This window comes from Pogona vitticeps, chromosome 8 (assembly GCF_051106095.1).
Source record: "Pogona vitticeps strain Pit_001003342236 chromosome 8, PviZW2.1, whole genome shotgun sequence".
Classification (NCBI taxonomy): domain Eukaryota; kingdom Metazoa; phylum Chordata; class Lepidosauria; order Squamata; family Agamidae; genus Pogona; species Pogona vitticeps.
This window is the reverse complement of record NC_135790.1, coordinates 19,488,936-19,511,499: the sequence shown is the minus strand read 5'-3', so window position 1 is coordinate 19,511,499 and position 22,564 is coordinate 19,488,936. Positions and strand designations below refer to the sequence as shown.

The 22,564-nt window shown below is 42.0% G+C and overlaps 1 long non-coding RNA gene across 1 annotated transcript in view; it reads right to left on the bottom strand.

Annotated features, from left to right (window-relative positions):
- Positions 1 to 2,174: 2,174 nt before the first annotated feature.
- LOC144584210 (uncharacterized) overlaps positions 2,175 to 22,564 on the bottom strand; it is a 342,959-nt gene continuing 322,569 nt past the window's right edge. Inside the window, exon 2 of the long non-coding RNA XR_013538321.1 lies at positions 2,175 to 2,260. This is a non-coding gene — a long non-coding RNA (uncharacterized LOC144584210). The remainder of the gene's footprint in view (positions 2,261 to 22,564) is intronic.

Below are 22,564 nucleotides of genomic sequence, written 5' to 3'. Positions count from 1 at the left end.
ATCTTGACCATGAGCCCTCCAAAACCTGGAGCTGTCCTTTCCCATGCTGTTCCATGGAGACTGTGGGGTATATGTATCATATTTTTTTTGGAAATGATGCTCAAGCAAAAAGAACCAGACCGGTGAAAGAGTGACCGGTCAGCCTCAATGATTGGTTGCTCCCGTGTTCAAGGTCTGGATACATCTCAATATTAAGCAAGCTTCGAGAAGGATAAGCTTGTAAGCAGTCCAACTCTGGGGACCCAATTAAGAATATGTCATTCCATATTCCCAGATTAGAGTTTTGGGAATATGGAATGACAAATATGCAGAGTATGGGGATGTAAGGCAGTAAACCCAGACTGTTGGGAATTCTAGACAGAGCCTGTGTATCACCCCTGCTTGAGGTGATCACTGATAATCATAAACATATGTCACATAAACATATGGTAACTATTCCCAAGGTTATGAGGAACTCAGAGGTGGCATACCAGTCCCTCCTTCTGGAGATGCTCTGGGACCAGATACAAAGCTACAAAGCCTGACTCTTCCTTGAGGAGGCACAATGTGGAAGAAAATTCATGATCCCTAACTCCAGTGCTCCAAACTACAGTCCTATTCAGCCAGCAGATAGATAGATAGATAGATAGATAGATAGATAGATAGATAGATAGATAGATAGATAGATAGATAGATAGATAGATAGATAGATAGATAGATAGATAGACAGATAGACAGACAGACAGACAGACAGACAGACAGACAGACAGACAGACAGACAGACAGACAGACAGAGAATTGTGTGCCATCAAGTCAATTCTGACTTACGGTGACCATCACCAGGGTTTTGTAAATAGATAGTACTCAAATGTGCTTTACCATTATCTTCTTCTGGGGTCATCCTAGGGATGTGCAGCTTGCCTAAGACCACACAGGCTGGCTCCTTTGTGGCCTTAGGAGCAAGGATTTGAACTCTGATCCTCTGGCTCTGCATCCAGAAACCCAACTCACTGAGCTATCCAGCCTGATGGATAGAGAAATGAAAACGCTGTGTCTGCTGAGGACAACTACATGACATCATCGGACTCCCCTCCCTGCAATGATCTGCTAGCAAAAGCTCTGTGTCTTACTGATCTCCATGGCCAGAAACAAGCCAAGCTGGATTTTGAGCAGGCTGCCAGGTTGCAGGTTGAACTCGATGGTCCCTGCCTTGTGCAAATGTTGCCCCAGAGAAAAGGCCAAGTGATGTTTTCTCAGCTCCCGAGGCAGCTGCACGTGTAGTGACAGCAATTAGGGTCCTGCAATACAGATCATTTGGCCTTGCAAATTTTCTGTGGTTTAATGGAAGGCCGACTGGAGGCCGGAGTAAAATATCTCTGTAATAAACCTGAAAAACATTTGGCTGTTTGAACCGTTGCCAGTTTTTATAACAATTTCCATCTTAAGCCGGCTCAATACATATTTAATGAAATCTTCTATAAAACCTTTAACAGCCCTCAATTCATTTCAAGTGGTAAATGACTCAGCAGTTTGAAGTGATGAGCTGGATTCACACTGTCTTCGTTACTTAAGAAGCAGAAGTGATTCTTTTTAATGCTTTTTGCCCCTAAATAACTTTAGGAAAAAAAAGAGAAGAGCCAAGGCGGTATCAATAAGGATGCAAAAATGCTCTCTTGTGCCAACTCTGTCTTGTCTGAGCCAGTGATTTGAGTCAGAGAGAGATACGTCCATCCATTTCTCAGAGTTTAATCATTGAATGCTCCAGGTAATCCATCAAAATGTGTGCAGGTGAGGTTGAGGGCAGATGATATGCACTCCAAGGCTCACAACACGTCCAGCTGAAAATCCTGCTTGGAAATCTGGAGTCACACACACAGTACAGGCTCCCTCATTCTCACAGACTCAGAGTTAGAAGGGGCCAATAAGGCCATCAAGTCCAATCCCCTCCTCAATGCAGGAATCCAAATCAAAGTAGATCTGACAGATGGTTGTCCAGCTTTCTCTTGAATGCCTCCAGCGTTGGAGTGCTCACCACCTCCCAAGGTCATTGGTTCCATTGTCATACTGTTCTAAGACGTTTTTCCTGATACTCAGCCTAAATCTGGCTTCCTGTAGTTTGAGCCCATTATTACGCATCCTGCACTCTGGGATGATCAAGAACAGATCTTGTTCTTCCTCTGTATAACTACCTTTCAAATACAGTGGGGTCTTGACTTAAGAACGACTTGAGTTAAGAACATTTTGACTTAAGAACCGCTCTCATAGGAAAATATTGACTTGACTTAAGTACTTAGATTTGAGTTAAGAACTGAAAAAAACCCACGTGGGAGGCAGGGAAAGTGCAAAATCTGAACTTTCAGTTAACTGTTGGCCAGAGAAAAGGGTGCCTGTCTGCTTCCTCACTCCTCCCAGCATTTAGAGAGTGGATTGGGAGACAGTCTTCAGACTGCCTGGTACTGTACTGCCTGGACTGTATTTTCCCTGCCTTCCCTGAACCTTTCTTGACCTAAGAAAAAAAGAAACAAAATATCCCCCCTCTAGTGGTCGAAGGCGGAATAGCAGCTTCCCATTAGTTTCTATGGACGGAAAAGAGCAGATACGGATCAAATGGTTTTCAGTGCATTCCTATGGGAAATGCAGATTTGACCTGAGAACTTTTTGACTTGAGAACTGCCTTCCAATACGGATTAAGTTCTCAAGTCAAGACCCCACTGTATTTGAAAAGTGCTATCCTATCTCCCCTCCGTCTTCTTTTCTCATCATGCCCAGTTCTTTTAGTCTTTCCTCATAGGACTTGGTTTTCAGTCCCCTGATCATCTTTGTTGCTCTCCTCTCCAGTCTCTGCAAACCATTAATAGAGATCCAAGTTGCTTGAGATAGGATAAATCTGAAATCCAGGAATGAGGCACAAATAGAAGCTAATATTGCCCAGTGTGTTTCAAATCTCTAATGACAAATTCAGGTGCTTAGTACAAACAAGAATCGGACCAAAACAGGGCCACACAGTGGAAGTGGCAGAGTCTGGCTTTGCTGGAGCAGTGAATCTGCTCCAAACTTGAATTAGTTAATTGGTCTAAACTTTGCAGAAACAGTTGCAAGTGTTGAAACCTACTCTCCCTTCCTCCTGAGTTTAGCCCCTTGGAGAATTCCTTGAGAGTTTGAACTAAAACCTGGAGTAGATTAAACACTTTTGTAATGTTGGTGCTCTCAGTCTGTACTGGGCTATGGAGGTACAAGGAAAGAGGTACCCACATGTTGCAAATAGCAAAGGTGAAGAAGATAGGGCTGATGCTCCCCATGACCAGTGTAATATCAGGCTCTCTATATTTCTAAAAACCACTGCACAAAGAAAAACAGACAGTGTCGGGAAAGAATGCTCTGATAGAAAAAGGCATAAACAGCCAGCTGCAAGCCTGATTAAAAGCATGCCTACAAACTGTAATATTTTATTGCAGAATTGTTTTCCATTCTATAATTTTTGCCTCTCAGCCTAAGTTTCCCCATCTTCTTGTTTGCTTGCTTCATAAATATGGCCTGGAGAACTCCTCTGGAAGAAAAAAAATGGTCTTCAAGCGATACTGTACAATGACTCTGTTTTCTACTTTCCGTACCATATTTGTATTATGTCCATCAGGTCACACTTCTTCTAGTTTAGCTTACCTGCTGTCCTCTAATAGAAGCAGTTCCTCTCTGGTGTCATATTTATTTATTATTTTTTAAAAATATTTTTAACCCTGTGGTGCTAGATGTTTTAAGTCTCCTGAAAGAAAGAAAGAAAGAAAGAAAGAAAGAAAGAAAGAAAGAAAGAAAGAAAGAAAGAAAGAAAGAAAGAAAGAAAGAAAGAAAGAAAGACTGGGTGCCTGATCCTTACGAGTCACCTTATTAGCCCAACTGGGTCATTGTGCAAATGGAGCAGAAAGCAAGAAGATAGCAGAATGACATCTCGCCATTGTAGTTTCCAAAACATGTTGTTTCTAAACTTTGAAAACAACCCCTCATTATTATGGCTTTGATTCCTTCATTCAAACTTCTGACACCTCTTTTGCCAATTGTCTCTTAGTTATAACTCTAAGCTTAGCCTTTGCTTGTTCCTTAAGGAAAGCCTTGGCATCCAACTGCCTGCTAAGGAAAGAGTTACCTTCTGCTTTTCTGAGTGAAGGGGGCTCAGAATGCATGCAGCCTACAGATGACATGTGGTTTGGCAGTCTGGCCCAGCTTGGCTCAGCATCGACAGAAGTGTTCCATGTGGGCCACAAGCTTCCCTCCTCTGGGCAACAACCCACTCATTGGCAGGACCATGTTTCCCTCCTCCACTTCCTTGGGCGTTCCTCCACTCCTGGTGTGGGCTTCCCTCCTCCGCCCCCCAGTCAATTGCTCACTCAGACAAGGAGGCAGGCAGGGAAGCTCACACTGTTGCTAAGGAGTGGAGAATCACCCAGAGGAGGCAGAGATTGAAGTACATGGTGCCTGTGGACCACCTGTGTGGGCACTACACCACACTAGGCTGAACTGCTCAACTGTCATTTATGCCCATCTCTAGTTCCACTTATTAATGCACATATGGAGCAAGACTCCTCTCAGATCAACCTCCTCCAGATTTAAGGAGGATTTTATTAAGCTACTGCACAGGCGATCTTTTACACCACCCTGTTTAAGTTACATCAGTAAAGAAGGCAGCTCAACTTCCTGGAGGGAAATGGAAATATATTGGTATGTACTTTCATGGGTGGTGGACACAATCTCCAATCCAGTTGTTGTGGTCCAGAGTTTTTACAGAAATGGAATTAAATACAGGACAAAAATAATGTGTGAAGTCAGTAGATCTAGTCCTTTTGTCCTCATTTTCAGGCAGTAACAAACAGCTGGCTCATATACAATTGGTTGTCTTTTTAGGTATGGAAATTGCTGGAAACTGGAAGAAAACTTGTAATGTAACTTACTATATGCATGGAAAAGCAGAATATGGCACGTTGCCCAAATGGAAAAATAAACACAACAGTTCAAATTATTTAAACAACAACATTCCCAAGGTGACTTTTAAAACACATTGTATTCCTTTATTTGATGACAAACCTAGACAGCATCTTAAAAAGCAGAGACATTACCTGCTGACAACGGTCCGCATAGTCAAAGATATGGTTTTTACAGTAGCAATGTATGGAAGTGAGAGCTGGACCATAAGGAAGGCTGACCACCAAAGAAATGATCCTTTTGAATTGTGATGCAGGAGGAGACTCTTGAGAGTCCCCTGGACTGCAAGGAGAACAAACCTATCTGTTCTGAAGGAAATCTACCCTGAGTGCTCACTGGAAGGACAGATTCTGAAGCTGAGGCTCCAATACTTTGGCCATCTCATGAGAAGAGAAGCCTCCCTGGAAAAGATCCCGATGTTGGGAAAGTGTGAAGGCAAGAGGAAAAGGGGACGACACAGGATGAGATGGTTGGACAGTGTCATCGAAGCTACCAACATGAATCTGACCCAACTCCGGGAGGCAGTGGAAGACAGGAGGGCCTGGCGTGCTCTTGTCCATGCAGTCATAAAGGGTTGGACATGACTTAAAAACTAAACAACAACAACAACAACAAGACCATCCCTATATTTTGTATGTTAATAAGGATGCCTAGACTAATTTTCCACCAGTGTACCATGTCAATCTTTGGTGTGAAGTTCTAATCTGATGCAGATAACAATGATGTGAAGCTACTATATCTGATTATATCTTTCTTGTGAAAGACCTGCACTGTTATTTTGTTGTTGCTGTTGTCAAGTTTTTTCAATAAAGTTTAAAGAAACAAAGAAAAAGCAGAAGGGGCAATGAAATACCGCCTGTTGACTTAATGTTATTTCCTAGTCACTCTAGCTTGTTGGCATCTTTTTCAAATGTCCATCAATGGTCTAGAGAGATGCCAAATATAACCAGATGCCTGCTGAAATGCAAGTTTCATACAGGGCTTGCTCATTTTAAGAATGAAATGACAGTGAAGTTAAAGGCAGTGACCAAATCTGCCTATTATAAAACTCTCCTCTATATGGAAAAGTACTGAGGAAAGAGGATATAATTTGGCCCTTCTGATTGCAGTAATTACTGGTTGGTTGCTAGTGGGTCTCCATAGAATTCTTATGCCAATGGGTTAAGGCAGAAAAAGCTTTTAGGCAGGAGTGAATCATTTTTCACCTTTCTAAAAGCCTTTATTTTGCATTAGATTCATTTGACTTTAATCCAACAGGTTGCCAGAGCACAAAAGCGGGAGGTTGTTGGGGTCATGTCTGTGCTTCTGTCTGGCCCCAGTAGTTAATTTGTTGTGAAAACATCAAAGTTGGCCTTCCTGGATTCTAGGAAAGGATGCTGAATGCTGAAAATAACACAATACCAAGGTGCCGTGCAGAAAGTTACACATCATACCCACATGTGGTCTGTACCAATATATGAAACAAATGGGACCAGGAAGTTGAAATATGTGTAATAATTCCATTTTAGTATCTTAACATTTCATTTGAGATGAGTGCAGAGGTTTTCAGGAAGTCTAATATAAATGGGAATTCCAAAATTCTAGTCTGTCGCCTTTTGAACTGAATTATATTTACATTTAAACTAGAGACAGAAACCATGAGGTCCTCTGTGAGCTGTTGAACTTCAGTTTCTACCAGCTCTAGGTAGCACAGACAATGATGGGGGGTGATGGGAGATGTAGTCCAGAATAATCTGGAGGGCCATATGTTTCATGCCTTATTTAAACTTTCCTAATAAGTATAAATCATAATTTAAATCATAAATCAATATCATCATAATTCAGCATATAATGATATCGATTTTATTATTCATTTATTTCTAATATTTTTGCTTTTACAATTTGTGTGTGTGTGTGTGTGTTGAAACAACAGATAAAACTATATATGGCTGGCATTTTAGTTTCCAAAACCTGTTTGATTAAAAGATGTCTTTAGTAGATGCTGAGAGCAGAGCGACCTTGATGCGTAGCCAACATTGGCTAATAAGTAATTTCCACAAAAATGGAACCAAGTCTTGACCTTGCATGGATTTCAGGTCTGTTTAAAACTAGCAGCAGTGACTTTTGGCTCCCATTTAATTGTGCCTTCACAAAAATCTCTGCTGTGTGCTTCACCACTAGTATCATAATGATGAGCATCTGAGATAAGACTTCTCTATAGCTGTGGGCTTCTCTTCTGGAGGAACTCAGGCTGGCTCCATGTTTGTTGAGCTTCCAATCTGTGGCCCAAACTCATCATATTCAGAAGGATGCAAATTTGTGGCTTTCAACTACTATTTCCAGAATTTCCCTGGTAGCTTAGCTGCCAGGCAATTCTCAGAGATGGAATCCAAAACACAGATCTGCACACCTCTAGTAATATTTCATGTGGCCTTTGATTTTTCAAATGAAAAATAATAGCATATCTATTTCTCTTTTGAGGAGCCTGGTGGTGCAGTGGTTAAACTGCAGTACTGCAGTCAAGACTCTGCTCAGAATGAGTTTAATCCCAACCGGTTCAGGTAGACGGCTCAAGGTTGACTCTTCTGACATCAGTAAATTGAATACACAGCTCACTGGGAAGTAGGGCAATGTGTAGCCAGCATAATTAAATTGTAAACTGCCCAGAGAGTGCTTTGAGTACCATGTGGTAGCATATAAGCAGTACACTTTGCTTTGCTTTTACTATACATTGCCCTGAGAGAACTGCTGGGAAGGAAGGAAGAATTAAAGTGACATTACTGAGTCAGAATTACAGCCCACCTTGATCTACTAACCTACAGAGGTCAAGCTAGCAGTTGCCCAAAATCCAGGGTAGAAGGGCTGGAACTGGCATTCAAACTTATACAGCCTCTGCCTTTGAAGGTTCTCCTATGACCCGGATAAATTAATGGATAGAAGTTAAAAGGAAATAGAAATACTTGAGTGTGTGTATAAACATGAGTTTCACTCAAGAATGGAGATTGTTTTCTATTGATGGTTTTTAAATCTTATTTCAGAAACCTAATTCTCTTCTAGAATACCCATTGAGTAGCTAGGAAATACCGGGAAACCTTCACAGTAATGGATGGGGCTATTTGATACTATTGCAGCCATTACCCTTCTCATTTTCTCCAATTCATATCTGTTCTCAATTAACCTGTGTATTGCTTATCATCTTTAAGCTCTTGACAAAAGGGAAATCAGCAGAAAGCCTTGTAGACCATGGTAGCACTAGGCAAATGGGTTTCCCATGAGATGTCAGCTTCAACTTCCATTGTCCCCTGCCATTGGCTATGGTAGGACTAGGGCAGGAAGGGGTTGCAGCTGAGCAAAATCTGGAAAGCAACATGCTCTCCATTGTTGTTACATAGCAAAGGTAGATCAAACCTCTTCCAGATTAAGATCTATATGAATTTTGTACAAAACCTACTGAAGACCTGCCTTCCGGCAATAGGCATGGCCCTCAAAGGAAGAGAGTGATTGATGCAACCCTTACCTTTGTTGAATATTTTGTGGCACAGAGGAGAATAGGGTGGCCCCCATTCTCTTTGGGGGGGGGAGCCATGCTCCATTGAAAGGCTGCTGGAAGACAGCCCTCCTTTACAAGGTGCCCTCCATTTGAAGATCTGTCTAGTCCAATCTGATTGACAGCTGGCAACTGAATAGATGAGGGGATTCTGAAGTTGTGCATCGACAGTAACCAGATGCAGAAGGCACCAAAGCTGTCTTCTTCATGCAGGTGCATTTTAATTGATTTTGAATAAATTACAAAAATCATTCCTAAATTTGCATCTGTACATTATGAATTGGCAGATGTGTTTGTATGCAAATCATGCTCCTCTTTAGTACTCCTTTTTATGAGTGGTCACCCAAAAGGGGGGAAAAATCAACTAATTCTCTACATCTATCCAGTGCGTGGTTACTTCTATCACCTTTGTAGCTTGTGGGCTGAGCAGGACACAGTATATAATATCAAGAACGTGGTGGGATGTCATTGAAGGGGTTTAGCCAGTGGAAATGTGGCATGTCCAGGCGATAATCTGAGAATTGGGTGGAGATACCTGGAGAATCATATTTGGTCCACTGGTTACGGGTTCCCCACCCATTATACGGTATGTCCTCTGAAAACTTTCACAGAGTTTTGTCCTCTTTTCCAAAGACCATGTGCTTGGCTACAGACCTGCTTCTGTCAAGCAAAACTGGTGCTAGAACTGAGAAGCCTCACATATTTGCATTCATGGGCTATGATTAATCTTTGCATTCTAAAATGACTCACCCAGGAAGTTCATTCAATAAATTTGGTCATGAAAGGGGCCAAGAACAGGTGAAAATTTGTCTAAGCTAGTGGTAAACTCTGAGCTTGTCCTCTGACGACTTAGGTCCTGTTTCCATGAACAAATGCTTTTGGCATCCTTCTTCAAGTGTGGTGTCCAGAATTGGACATAGTACTCTAGATGAGACCTAAGCGTTGCTGAATAGAGGGGAACTAGTACCTCATGGGATCTGGAGACTGTATTTCTGTTCAGGCATCCTAAAATTGCATTTGCCTTTTTTTTGAGGACCTCCCTGTATTTTCGCCTGTTGCTAATCATTCTAACAGACCGTTCTAGATCCATTAAAAACAGTTGTGTTTTTAATACTCCACCATACTCTTCAACTGTATCCACCCACCTTGTATAGAGTTTGCAGAATGGGTAAGTTCTAGGCATGTGAAAAGCTCTGATCTTTGATTTCCCAGAAATTCCCAGAACCTCATCTGTGTTTTCCTCCTAGCCTCATTTTAAATCAAGTTGCAAGACTTTGTATGGAAATTTGTGCACATAAATTCATTCACATTTATTTATGCAATTTCCTGGTGATATTTGAACATTTTATTTAGCTTATGCATTTCTCCCCACTGACTAAAAGGTGTTTCTTGGTGTCCCCCCCCCCAGTTGTGTGCATTTTTAGCCATTCAGATTCAGCCATTCAAATGCAGTCATTATTTTGTATGGATATTAAAAACAGAAACAAGCAAACAACATTCAAGTGTCTCAACTATCTAACTTCTTCATATGAAGTACATACTTTCTTGCAACGACTCTTGAGAGAAGCTAAAAAGTTACTTTCAACAGATTTATGCTAACTATGAATAAATCTGGATCCAATCTTATTCTTATATTAAAATTCATACACCCTTTATTTATTCTGTTGCATATGTATCCTGTGAGTCTACTCTGTAATGGGACTTTGAATATGACCACAAGTGATTCATAAAAAGAAACATACATACATCTGATAACATAAAAGATAAAAATGTGTGGGTCATGCTCCCTGTTTCCCCCCCACTTTCACGCTCCTGAAATGTTCTTTCACAGCTCTTGACTCAAAATCTGCTTTAAAATAGGACCAAAAAAAGCACTTAAAGATGTGTACATTGCAAGGAAACTCATCCACAAACTATATGTAAGCAGTTATTTAAATGCATTAAATGTTTTGCACAGATTTTTTTGGGTAAAATTATGAGATTAATGTGTAAATGGGACAGATCATATGGGTGGAAAGAGGTGAAAGGGACACAGAACACAAAGAGCAGCCACCTCTAGGCTCATCCTTAGGATGTTCTCTTCCGCTTTCCATGTCCCGCGATGTAAAGTGCCATTTAATTATCAAGAGTGCCATTCTTGCTGAGATGCCCCTGTGAGGCTGGGTTCCTAATGGAAAGGAGTAAGGTTAGGAGCTTGTGAAAATACCAATGACAGCTTGATCAAGGAGTAGACACTGCCAAAGAGAGAGATGTCATTTTGGAGGGGGCATCAACAACACCTGCCAGGTCCAATGAACTTTTCAATGCTCAACATTTGGTGGGAAATAAAAGTGACAGATTCAGCCTAACCATACGGCTGTAAAGTGGAAGTGTGCAATGTTCAGCACAAGTGACTTAAAAACACCTGGTGTTGCATTCTCATAAAAATCACTGCAGCGTAATCAGGATAGCAAAACAAATGCATTTTATGAGGAAGGAACATGAAGCCTGAAAGCATGAGGGAATCAGTGGATGTGGGGGTGGGTGGGATGCATAGGAGCCCCATCCTCACCCAACTCAAAAGCTCTGCAGATTTTTCACATTTATATGTGGGGAATCACTGTGACACCATGGTTAAACTGCAGTTTTGCAGTCAAGACTCTGCTCATGTTGTTGTTTAGTCATTTAGTCCTGTCTGACTCTTCATGACCCCATGGACCAGAGCACTCCAGGCCCTCCTGTCTTCCACTGCCTCCCGGAACTGGGTCAAATTCGTGTTGGTAGCTTTGATGACACTGTCCAACCATCTCATCCTCTGTCGTCCCCTTCTCCTCTTGCCTTCACACTTTCCTAACATCAGGGTCTTTTCCAGGGAGTCTTCTCTTCTCATGAGATGGCCAAAGTAGTCCAAACTGAAGTCTGCTCATGACTTCAGTTCAATTCCAATGGACACAAGATTGACTCAGGCTTTCATCCTTCTGAGGTTGGTAAATTGAGTACCCAGCTCAGTGAGGGGTGGGTCCAATGTGTAGCATGCACAAATAATATGTAAACCACCTAGAGAGTGCTTTAAGTGCTATGGGGCAATCTACAAGCAAGACACACACACATAGGATGATTTCTGCATAAATGAGGCAGCCAACACAATACTGCAAATAATGTCCCGTGCACAAAACAGCAGTAGCTATTGTTCTGTGTCGTGGAATTTTTATAGGTTCTGGATGGGTTGTTCACCTTTGTCTTAAGAATTAGCCAGCCCTTCTGTGTTTCCTATGCTTCTCAAAGAGAATGGACAACAAGTTTTGCATGGTGACATTGTGCAAAAATTCTAGAAACATTGTTATGATTGTTATAATTATTATTATTGTTGTGGTTGTTGTTGTTGCTGCTGTTGAAGAAAGCCCCTAATTATAGTCCTATTAATACAGAGCTCAATTCCTCATTTAGGAGCCTCACTGTGCTCAGACAGCCTAGATGGACAAAAATGAGAATTTCGCAAGCCTTTCACAATCTAATGTGCCTGTGCTCCAAAATATGCCATTACAAGGCTGATAGTGATCTTATGACCATATTTTTCAGCTGCTCTTGAGAGAACTTGAAAGCTTGCTGGTTACTGCAAGTTCCTAACTGTGAAACCACATCTCTTATCCATTTTTAATCACAGACTGACAAATCACCTACAAGAACATCCAGTGAAACCAGTTGACTCTGAGCCTCTTCCATCCATCTTTCATGCACTGGTGAGTACGTGGAATGATGGCCGCCATACTAAAAGGGGACCTGTCACTTCCCGTCATGTAGGTTGAGAGCTAGTGTGGGTTTGAGAAACAAAGCTTATCTCAAGCTGTTAGTTTTCTACACTCATCTCCTCATTAAATGACATTTAATGGAATAATGAGCAACTGGGAGCAACGTACAAGAAAAGTTCATTAAACCTAGTTAAAAATGAATAAAAATTAGAATCAATTCCCGTTAGCGAATGCACTGGCATTGCACATATCTTTAGGAACTTTATTATGAATTTATGCATCATCTGGTTACAATGCTGCCCACTTGCACCTAAATCACATTTTTTTTCCCTTCTGTCCTTAATAAAAATGAATAGGACACCAGACTTAGTACACTTTCCTTCCCCTCTTTTTTTCTCTCTCAAGGATTGTATAAAATATTTAAACAATGTCTTTTGCTTCTTGTGGCCGTGCCCTTATTGTGTCAAGTCAAATTAGTTAAGTACACAAGAGGGAGTAAACAAAGGTGACAGATAAATGAAACTCAGGGGTACAAACGTGTCAGTATTCCCCACACACGATCTGTCCACCATGGTCCCTAATGTACTTCACCATGTGAGGACCCAAAAGGAAGACGATCAAAGCTTTACCCTTAATTGCTTTTTGGCAGGCCAGACTCCCCGCATCCCAATTCCATCCTTTACCACACAGGTTGTCTCTCCTCACTTAGGAACTTCCGTGTCCCACTTCAGAAGTCAGCAGGCATTGACTGGAGTTGAAAAAGTGGCACCAAGACAGTCATGGATCTGGTCTCAGTGTTATTCACATCAGCCTTTGGAATAGAAAGCTTAAAACAGATAAATTATTCGAAGGGGTGTGGGAATCCCCACAAGAGATTATGTTAACTTCCTTGCAAAATCTTTTGGCTTCTCGGCAGTCCAGGAATCCCTCCATGTTACCTGAAAAAATGTTGCTTTAGATCACATTTAGTATCAGCTAAGGGTTGCCAGTGTGATGAACTAGGACTCTGGAGAATGGGGTCAACCATGGACACTCACTGGGGGAGTTTTTCACTTCCCTTGAAAAACCTGTTAGGATTGTTATATATCAGTTCTGACTTGACAGCATGTACTAACATGGAGAAGAATTCAATTTCCATGTATTCTGAGATGAACTGACTCATAACTCTCTCCTCTTATCAAAATGACTCTCAGAAGGTGCAGAAAGAGGACACATCCTACACAAAAGTAAGATGGACCAATAGTCAACGAAGGAGACAACTACATTGACCATTTACCCCTCAATTTGCAATGGATTAGACACAATTGATTTTACATTAAAACCTGGTGATTATAAGATGTAAAGATTCACAGAATTGTATCTTTTTAGTGGGGAATCATCTTTTTTTCATTCAGCAGGCATGTGTAGTTTAAATATACTTCAGACATTTTGACTTTGCTTTTGTCTGCTATGCACTGTGCTTGCCTGGTCTGAAGGCAGAGGTACTTGTGGGGATGTCATTTCCCCTCAACTAAGTGCCTGCAAACAGCATTTGCTTGCATTTTTTTTTTAAAAAATGGCTTTCAAGAAAGCACTGGGACACCATATTGCTAGGTCGCTTCAGGAAAACTAAACTTTTTTTAAAAAAGAGATAGAAATTGCCAATTAGCACCTTGTCAAAGGCAGCTTATGCTGCTAGGGAGCTCTCTACATCTGCCCGTGCTGATTCCTTGTCCGGAATAATTTCAACCACGGAAACCTGATATGAAAAAAAAAAGTAGATCCGGAAGATCCAAGCATGTTTTCCCTGCTTTGTATTTCCACCCTAATTCACCTATATCTAGAAGCAACTCTAAATGCAGCACCCCTAATAGCTGCCCAAAGCCTCATTCTGACCTGACCACTGCATATCAAGAATTTTACATCAAGAGTATAAGGAGATGAAAATTCAGTTAAAACCTGTTTTCAGTCCCAGCTACAGCCATGGAAACAGGGGGATTTATGTAAGCATTGATTTAGCAGAGTTCCATTAATTTAATGGACCTACTCTAATTGGGATTAACAATTTGGTTTAAATCATATTCTTGTTTAGCACTAAGGTAGGAAAGGACATCAAGGATCCTATTGTAACTCACTGGGCATTTACATCAAAGTAAACATGCCTTGGATATGTAGGGTAGGTCATTGCTGAAAGATGCAGTGGCTCATAAATAAATCCATGCTGGTAGAAGAGGGAGGTGGGTATGTTATCAGCTTCAAAGGTCTCCAGGGAAATACTGGAATGATGCGATTTGTCTGTCAGATCATAGTGCGAGGAAATAAATATCTCTGAATGAAAACCATTATCCTTTCAGAAACTGACACCCAGGCAATGATTTACTAACCCTCTCCCCCCCTCCCCAATTCGTTGCCGCTTGCCGATTTCCAGCACTCAAGATGGGGAGTGAGACAGATTGCTGAAAGAGATAATCCTGAAAAATATCTTTTATCCGAATTGTATGACTTTGCCTTTAAAAGCACCATCACCATTTTGGGCAGCGTTGCTCTAAAATGATGGGACGCTGGCAGTCTTCTGTGAATAATGTTTGTTGATCCCCTGCGGGAGATGCACATCAAAGAAGATAAAAAAGGGTGATGAATTTCTCCTTATTGGGGGATTTGTCGTGCAGAAGCACAATGAGCACATTATGGATATATAACATCCGCAAGTTTTATGCATCTAAGGTTGGGGTGCACAAAAATCCTTCATATTTTCTCTTTTAGAGTTGCAGGAGGTGAATATGTGTGTATATATATTTCTACACATAATTGTAGAAGTGCCCCCACCCCACCACCCCACGACGTAGATGCACAGATGCACAAATACACAAAATCAATGGATCTTTGAGTTTTGCTTTCTCCAGAATCTGAATTTTGCTGAATCTCTCCCCCTTGCCCACACTCATTTTATGACAAAAGTCACACATTGGGTCAAGTTCTTATAAAAACAAGGCACTAGATAAATTCCTTGCCCTTAGCTAGAACATATACATACAGAAATTTCAGGGTCAGTGTTCTAGATCGGGGGGAAGTTTAGTATGAATGCTTACCTCTGCTTTGAAAATTCTTGTGGTGTGGCCCATTGGCCACAGCATTGTTCACTTAGCAGAGTGATATATCCGTGAAGATTTTCAGTCACCCAGGTGAGGTTATCTGGAAGCTGACTCATGGCAACTGGACTTCTTTCTTATTAGAAGCTACTTGGATGAGTAGTGAAATCTTTCAACTTAATAAGAAAGAAGTCCACTTGCCATGACTCAACGTCCAGTTAGCAGAGTGCTATGTGGCATCCAGGGGCTAGGGACATCATCTTGCTTTAGACACCTCAGCATGCATCACATGGCTAAGTGGATGGAAGATGGAGGCTTCCAGATGCTACATCCAAGAGCCCCAAAACTCAATATTAATGGTTCATTAACAATTCCTCTCTTCCAGTTATGTCAGCAAGTTGGGTATACCAGGAGTGGTTTATCAGCCACAGCATTGTTCACTGGGCAGTGCAATATGTGGCATGGATCCAGTGGCTAAGATTTAGACATGGCATGGCTGCATGCATTGTATGCCTGGGGTGGAAGGGCATGCCTTGGTTCCAGCTTATGCCCCCTTTTAATGGCAACCAACTCAAGCAGAAAGGACCACCAGACACGATTCTTTTCCAGTTAGGGAAAATGATTTGTTGGCAACCAAAGGACTGTACCTAACCTTTTCTATTTAAGTGGTCTTGGAACAGATCCACAGCTGCTACCCCATCACCCAGGTTATGTGGTCGGACATCTTTGAGAGGCAGATCCAGGGGTCCAGGGAAGGTTGACATTCCAAGGCAAAAGGTAAACAGTGTAGTCAGCCAGATGGTGGTGTCATGGGGTGACACCTGGATGTTTCATTGAAATGGGCTTACCTCTTCCGGACAGATGGAGTCTCTTTTTGAACTGGGGGGAAATATGGCTAAGGGATGTCAGTATGGCCATAGCAGATGGGTTATAGCTGCAGTTCTCCAGAAGGAGTTCAGTGCTCACCAGCTCTAATGGGGATTTGAGGCCTTGTATTTGGTTCCAAATGGCATAAGGGTGGCAAGCAGGAGGGTGTTTGCCAAAGTTCTTAAAGGAATCCCTGTATGAGGGAGCTGGGGTGGAGTCATGGTGTGGTCTAGACCAGTGGTTCTTAACCTTTGTTACTTGGATGTTTTTGAACTGCAACTGGAGAAACCCCAGCCAGCATAGTTGGTGGTGAAGGCTTCTGGGAGTTGAAGTCCAAAACTCCTGAGTAACCCAAGGTTAAGAACCAGTGGTCTAGATCACTGGTTCTTAACCTTTGTTACTCAGGTGCTTTTGAACTGCAACTCCCAGAAACCCCAGCCAGCAGAGCTGATGGTGAAGGCTTCTGGGAGTTGCAGTCCAAAACTCCTGAGTAACCCAAGGTTAAGAACCAGTGGTCTAGACCAAGAGCTCATTGTCCTGGCCCTGACAAGGCAAGGAGTCATGAAATGGCATACACCCATGTGATGTCCAGAGGACTATCACTGGTGGAAACTCCAGCTGCTACTGAAGAGGTCAGTGGTAGATATTGAGAAGCAGTTGGTTTTCGTGATGCAAAGAATCCAATTTCCCCAACACAGGGCCATGGACTGGTGCAGTAACCAATAAAGTCATCGCTCTCCCCCCCCCCAAAAAAAAGCTGTCTGTTGTCTGTTTTATACATAGGCTTAGACAATGGGTCTTGCTCAGCATAAAGCCAACAACAATGGATCTGTGTTTTGCTTTCTCCAGTATCTGAAGTTTCTAAAATTTTCCCTCCCGCAGTATCCGTTTTATGACAAAATTCACACACTGGACTAAGATCTTATAAAAATAAAACAAGGCAGTCCACAAACCTCTTGCCCTTTCCTAGGACATGTAGACACAGAAAGTTCACAGTAGGTGTCCTACAGTAGATGGGGGAAAAAGTTGGCATAAGTGCTTATCACTACTTTGAACATTCTTGAAGCCCGGCATTGTGCCTTCACTTCATGACCATCCTCCTCGCTTATGAATATATGCCGTTGACTCCCTTTTGGTTCATTAAGTGTTCCTACTCAGATCCGTTAACCCTCAGAAGCAGCCCTGATAATAATGAAAAATAAATCCCCCCAGCAGTTCAAAGTAACCTCTCTCAAATTCGTACAAAATAAATTGGGTTTGGTGCTTTGCAGGTGGCATGTTTCAGTTTGTTACCCTGACGGCTTGTCTTGTTCTCATTCCCTGTTCAATTATGCATTATTTCCTGTTCTCATTATGGACCTTCAAACATCCATGAAAATATCCTCATTTGGAGATTCCCCTGTCCTTGTTAAATTTTTATCTCACATAAAAATTGCGCAATACGTGGGGCAGCCTTTGAAGACGGTCCGGCGACTGCAACTGGCACAGAACTGGGCTGCGCGGCTTATAAATGGTGCCACCACACAGACTCATATCATGCTGGTTTTGAAAAATTTACACTGGCTGCTGGTTGCTGCTCGGCCCAATTCAAAGTGCTTAGGATCTGGTTACCTAAAACAGTAGTCCCCAACCTTGGACCTCCAGATGTTCTTGGACTACAACTCCCAGAAGCCTTCACCACCACCTCCGCTGGCCAGGATTTCTAGGAGTTGAAGTCCAAGAACATCTGGAGGCTCAAGGTTGAGGACCACTGAGCTAAAGGACCGCCTTCTTCCATCAGGCCAGGAGGCCCGTCTGAAGGTGCCATCCCTGAAAGAAGTGAAGGGGAATGGCATGCCAAAATAGGGCCTTCTCAGCTGTTGCCTACCAACTTTGGAACACCCTCCCTATCGAGATCTGCCTGGCTCCAACACGTTTGGCTTTTGGGAGCCAGGCAAAGACCTTTCTGTTTAGCAAGCATTTTAATTAAATAGTTCTGTTTAGCTGGCCATATGAGCAACAGGATTTATTAATATTAATGTTGTAATGATTGTTTTTAATATAGGATATTATTATAATATTGCCTATTTTTAACGGTTTTAATGTTTTAAAAGATTTAATATTGTTGTACGCTGCTCAGAGACCATTGGTAATGGCACAGCTGAAAAAAAATCTTGTAAATATATGAATGAATGAATGAATGAATGAATGCATGAATGAATGCATGAATGAATGAATGAATGAATGAATGAATGAATGAATGAATGAATGAATGAAGAGAAAAGATAATGGCGTTAAGACCAATGTAGAACCGAACTGAGAAGAGAGGGGAAAGATCTTTTCATTTGATTCCATGCAACTCGCCCGTTGCCAATTCCCCTTGTCCAAATAAATCAATTCAGGTTGGGTTTTGCAAACTGGATTCATCCGGTTATGGCAGTTGTTCAGAGAGTTTACGGTGAAGGTAGATGTAATACATTTTGAAGGGGAGGTTCATCACTCATAACACCAGGCATTTGATGTATGGATGTGTGGGTTTTGCCATGCTTGATATGTTAATGTGTTGCTGTCTCTTAGTAAAATATGTCAGTTCAACAAGATGGATCTGCAAACAAAGGTTGTAGTATATCCCCTTCCCAACTGGTGTGTTCCTGTTATGACAACCATTCTCTCCAGGCAAAGTATTTTATTACTACCTCTCTTCTCTATGACCAACTGACTGCATTGTTCTAGGAGATCTGATCCTGCCCACTCTTAGGGTGTTTGCCCACTTAGGTTGTGTCACCTCCCAGTTTTTTTGTGGTGGCCCCATTTGGTCACCTACTTCAATACACATTCATGACTGAAGCTTTGGATTAAAGCAGAGGCAACATGAGGCCATTTTTCCCAGGTCCCCCTTCTCCATAAAGCTCCCTAATGCCCCTCCACTACAAAAAACCAAAAACAAAGTTGTGCTCTGCAGAGTGCTGTCCTCTGAAGATGCCGGCCACAGAGACTGGCGAAACGTTAGGAAGAACAACCTTCGGAACATGACCAAGGAGCCCTAAAAACCCACAACAACCACTTGCCAATATCCCTGCCTGGAAACCCATCAAAGATGTCTTCCTCTGTATTAGAGGCCATGGTTAGTCACGCTCACTTGTTGCCCTATATGTTTACTTAAAACTGGTAAGTTCTTTGATGTACATGAAAAGGTCCTTCTGACTCCCCCAGAGCCATGTATTGGCATGTGACACAGGGAAATCCACCACACGCAGGCACTCCAACATCTGTCCTGTTTCACTGTCGCCAGCCTCTCGTCTTTCTGTGAAACTCCATCAGTATGAAGGGGTTATTGGAAAGAAACTGATATTAATGAGTTTCCAATTGATTCCGATTGATCCTGCTTGTGGAAGAAGTTAAAAAAGGAAAAGCACGCCAAGCAATCACCATGCATTTAAATGTTTTATGGATTAAGTGCCGCAACTGTTTTCTTCTCAAGTTAGGTTAGTTGAAACAAGTAATTCTTTTTGCCAGTAATTCTCTCTCTCTCTTCGTCTTTGGCTCAGTGTTGGTATCATCTCTTTGGTTGTTCAATTATACTCTTCTGTAGGTTTTTCTTATCAGCCAATTTTGTGAAACTTACAGGAATTAACTATAGTGTGAATTTGGAGCCTTATTTCTTTATTTATTGCTTAAATTTATTTATTACTTGTTTATTTATTTATTACAGGGATGGGTCTAGGTGAAGGTCCTCTAGAAGCTGGTTCCATAGGTTTGGGGCCACCATGAAGAAGGTCCTCCCACTTGCAGAAGATTTATGGGTCTCACTCTGGGTGGCTACCCGGAGGAGACTCAACTGGGGTGATCTTGTGGGTCCTGCAGATGACATTAAGGAAAGATGCTCTGACAAGTAACATGGTCCCAAACTGTGGAAGACTTTGTATGTAAGTGGTAAAAGCTTGAACCTGATCTGGGGCACAACCAGTGGAGGTTTGCCTTCAAAGTGATACAGTCAAATTTACTCATACCCACCACCAGTCTGGACATTGCATTCTGGACCTGCCGAAGTCTCCAGGTCATGCTCAAGGGAAGCCCCATGTAAAGAGCATGGAAGTAGTTGTTCCAGGAGATTACCAGGGCCTGCACCAAAGTGTACTGTATAGTGCACTTACTATAGTGTGATGTTGGGGAAACCTGGCATCTGTCACCATTGTAATATCTCTTCTATTATAATCTCATTCAAGTTGACTTTGTGCTCTAAAACAGAAATGGGAGACAGATAGCTTTCCAGATGGTGCCGATCTACATACCCCACCATCCCTGAACATTGGCCATTGTGGTTGAAGCCCACCAACGTCGAGAGAACCACATCTCCCTTCCCCTTCTTTCTGTAGAGCAGTGGTTCCCAACCTTGGGTCTCCAGATGTTCTTGGACTAAAACTCCCAGAAGTCTTCACCACTAGCTTTGCTGGCCAGGATTTCTGGGAACTGTAGTCCAAGAACATCTGGGGACCCGAGGCTGGGAAGCACTGCTCTAGGGGATCTAGTATCTGCAACATCACAAGAATACCAGGTCAGCAAATCCACATGATTACTGGAGCATCTCTCAATTACTTGCACAACACCAAGGAATATTTAAAGTAGGAGGCTAGACAGATGTTGGAGACCGAAGATAATTTAATTTTGGTTCTCTTTAAACAGAATTTCCCGTGATTTAAATATTTCTACTCATCAAGTGGAAACAATCTAAATTGATGAGAATGAAGACTTTAATCAAATATTGGTTTTGCATGTCTAGTCTGAACAGTCATTCACACCTCAGGAAAAGAAACAGGCATGCTCAATTTATACAACATACCTTGGTTAAAGTGAGAGAAACTCCATGGATGGATAGCAAAACAGACACATGAGGATTGCTGTCTCAAGAGACAAAGTATTTCACCACAACACTCATAATATTATGCATTTCGAGTGAAGTGAGAAAGGCTTTAAAGATATTCTGTTTTCCTTGCTTTAACCACTGAATGATATGCAGATTATGCATACCTGTTTTTGTATGCCTGTTTTCCCTCTGTAGAAAGAGATTGTATGAAGTTTCTTTTCTTAAATGAAGCACTCCAGCACCTTGTTAATTAGCTGCAATTAGCTGTGACATGTTACTTAAACTGTAAGCAAATACCAATAGGATTCGGGACTTTTTTCCTCTCTGTTCATCCTGGTCCTGAAACCTATATACGATAATACTTTTGTTCTGTTCAAATCACTGTATAACACAAAACTGATGTAAATATTGTTTAAAAATAGACTAGTTTTGGGGATGTCTACGTTGGCTTGGGCATATTGTAAGGATGGCTGACAGTCGGATTCCATAAGATCTCCTGTATGGAGAATTAGTGCAGGGAAATTGCCCCAGAGGGAGACCCCAGCTGCAATACAAGGATATCTGCAAGTGGGATCTGAAGGCCTTAGGAATGGACCTCAACAGATGGGAAACCTTGACATTTGAGCGTTCAGCCTGGAGGCGGAATAAGGAATCTCCACACTCAGCTGCTGAGTGGTCAGTAGTGCAGGGAGGCAGAGAAGCCCCAGCCAGGCTACTTCTGTGATTGGCATGTTGCGAATGATGATGGGCCATGCATGTCTGTCATGCCGCAGGCAGTAAGTGGATGGCCCTGTTTGGGGGGGGAGAGGGTCAAATCTGCTTGGCCATCTATGGTGGTGATATTCATATTTGTCTCCCCCAGGAAAGAAATATGAATATCCCATCTCTAATACCTGTCACTCAAGATGATTCTTCCCATTAGAATCCTTTGCTGCTTTGAGTTAGGATTGCACATACCTTTTGGCAGAATCAAGGGCAAGAAGAATACAGTGCGTTCCAAGCTTTTTACTGCAAATACCCCCACAGCACAAATCCTGCAGGCTCGAATCAACCAAGCTGTGTATTCCACCAAGTTAAATTGCTATTGGTGGGTTGCTATCTCCCTCAAATGGCTAAACCTGGAAGACGGCCAAGCGGTAAGCAGTTGGGGGGTCATGAAACATCGCTGGTGCTTGTCTTTGGTGGGGAAACAACAACTTCACAAGCTTATTGTTTTTGCGTCTTGAGTTTTAAGCATCGTGCAATACAGGATGTTGGAATAGACTCACCTTTAATCTGATCCAAAGGAGAACCGCTTCTGTCCATATAATGGTTTGCATGCTTCATAGAGCTGAATTGCATGCTTCATCTTGGGCCAATTAAGCCATCTGTTCCTTAAGTTTTCTTCTGTAACCACCGTGGTTAACTCTTTTGTTATACTTCAATAAAAGATAAAATAAATAAATAAAATCTGATGCCTAAACCTTGGAAGTAGCTATATAAAGCCTGTGGAAGAAAAAACGCCAGCTCCTTGACTTTCACAAACCCCAGCAGATAAGTTCGAAGTTTCCCCACTGTCATAGTGCTATGGGTAAGGTCATGC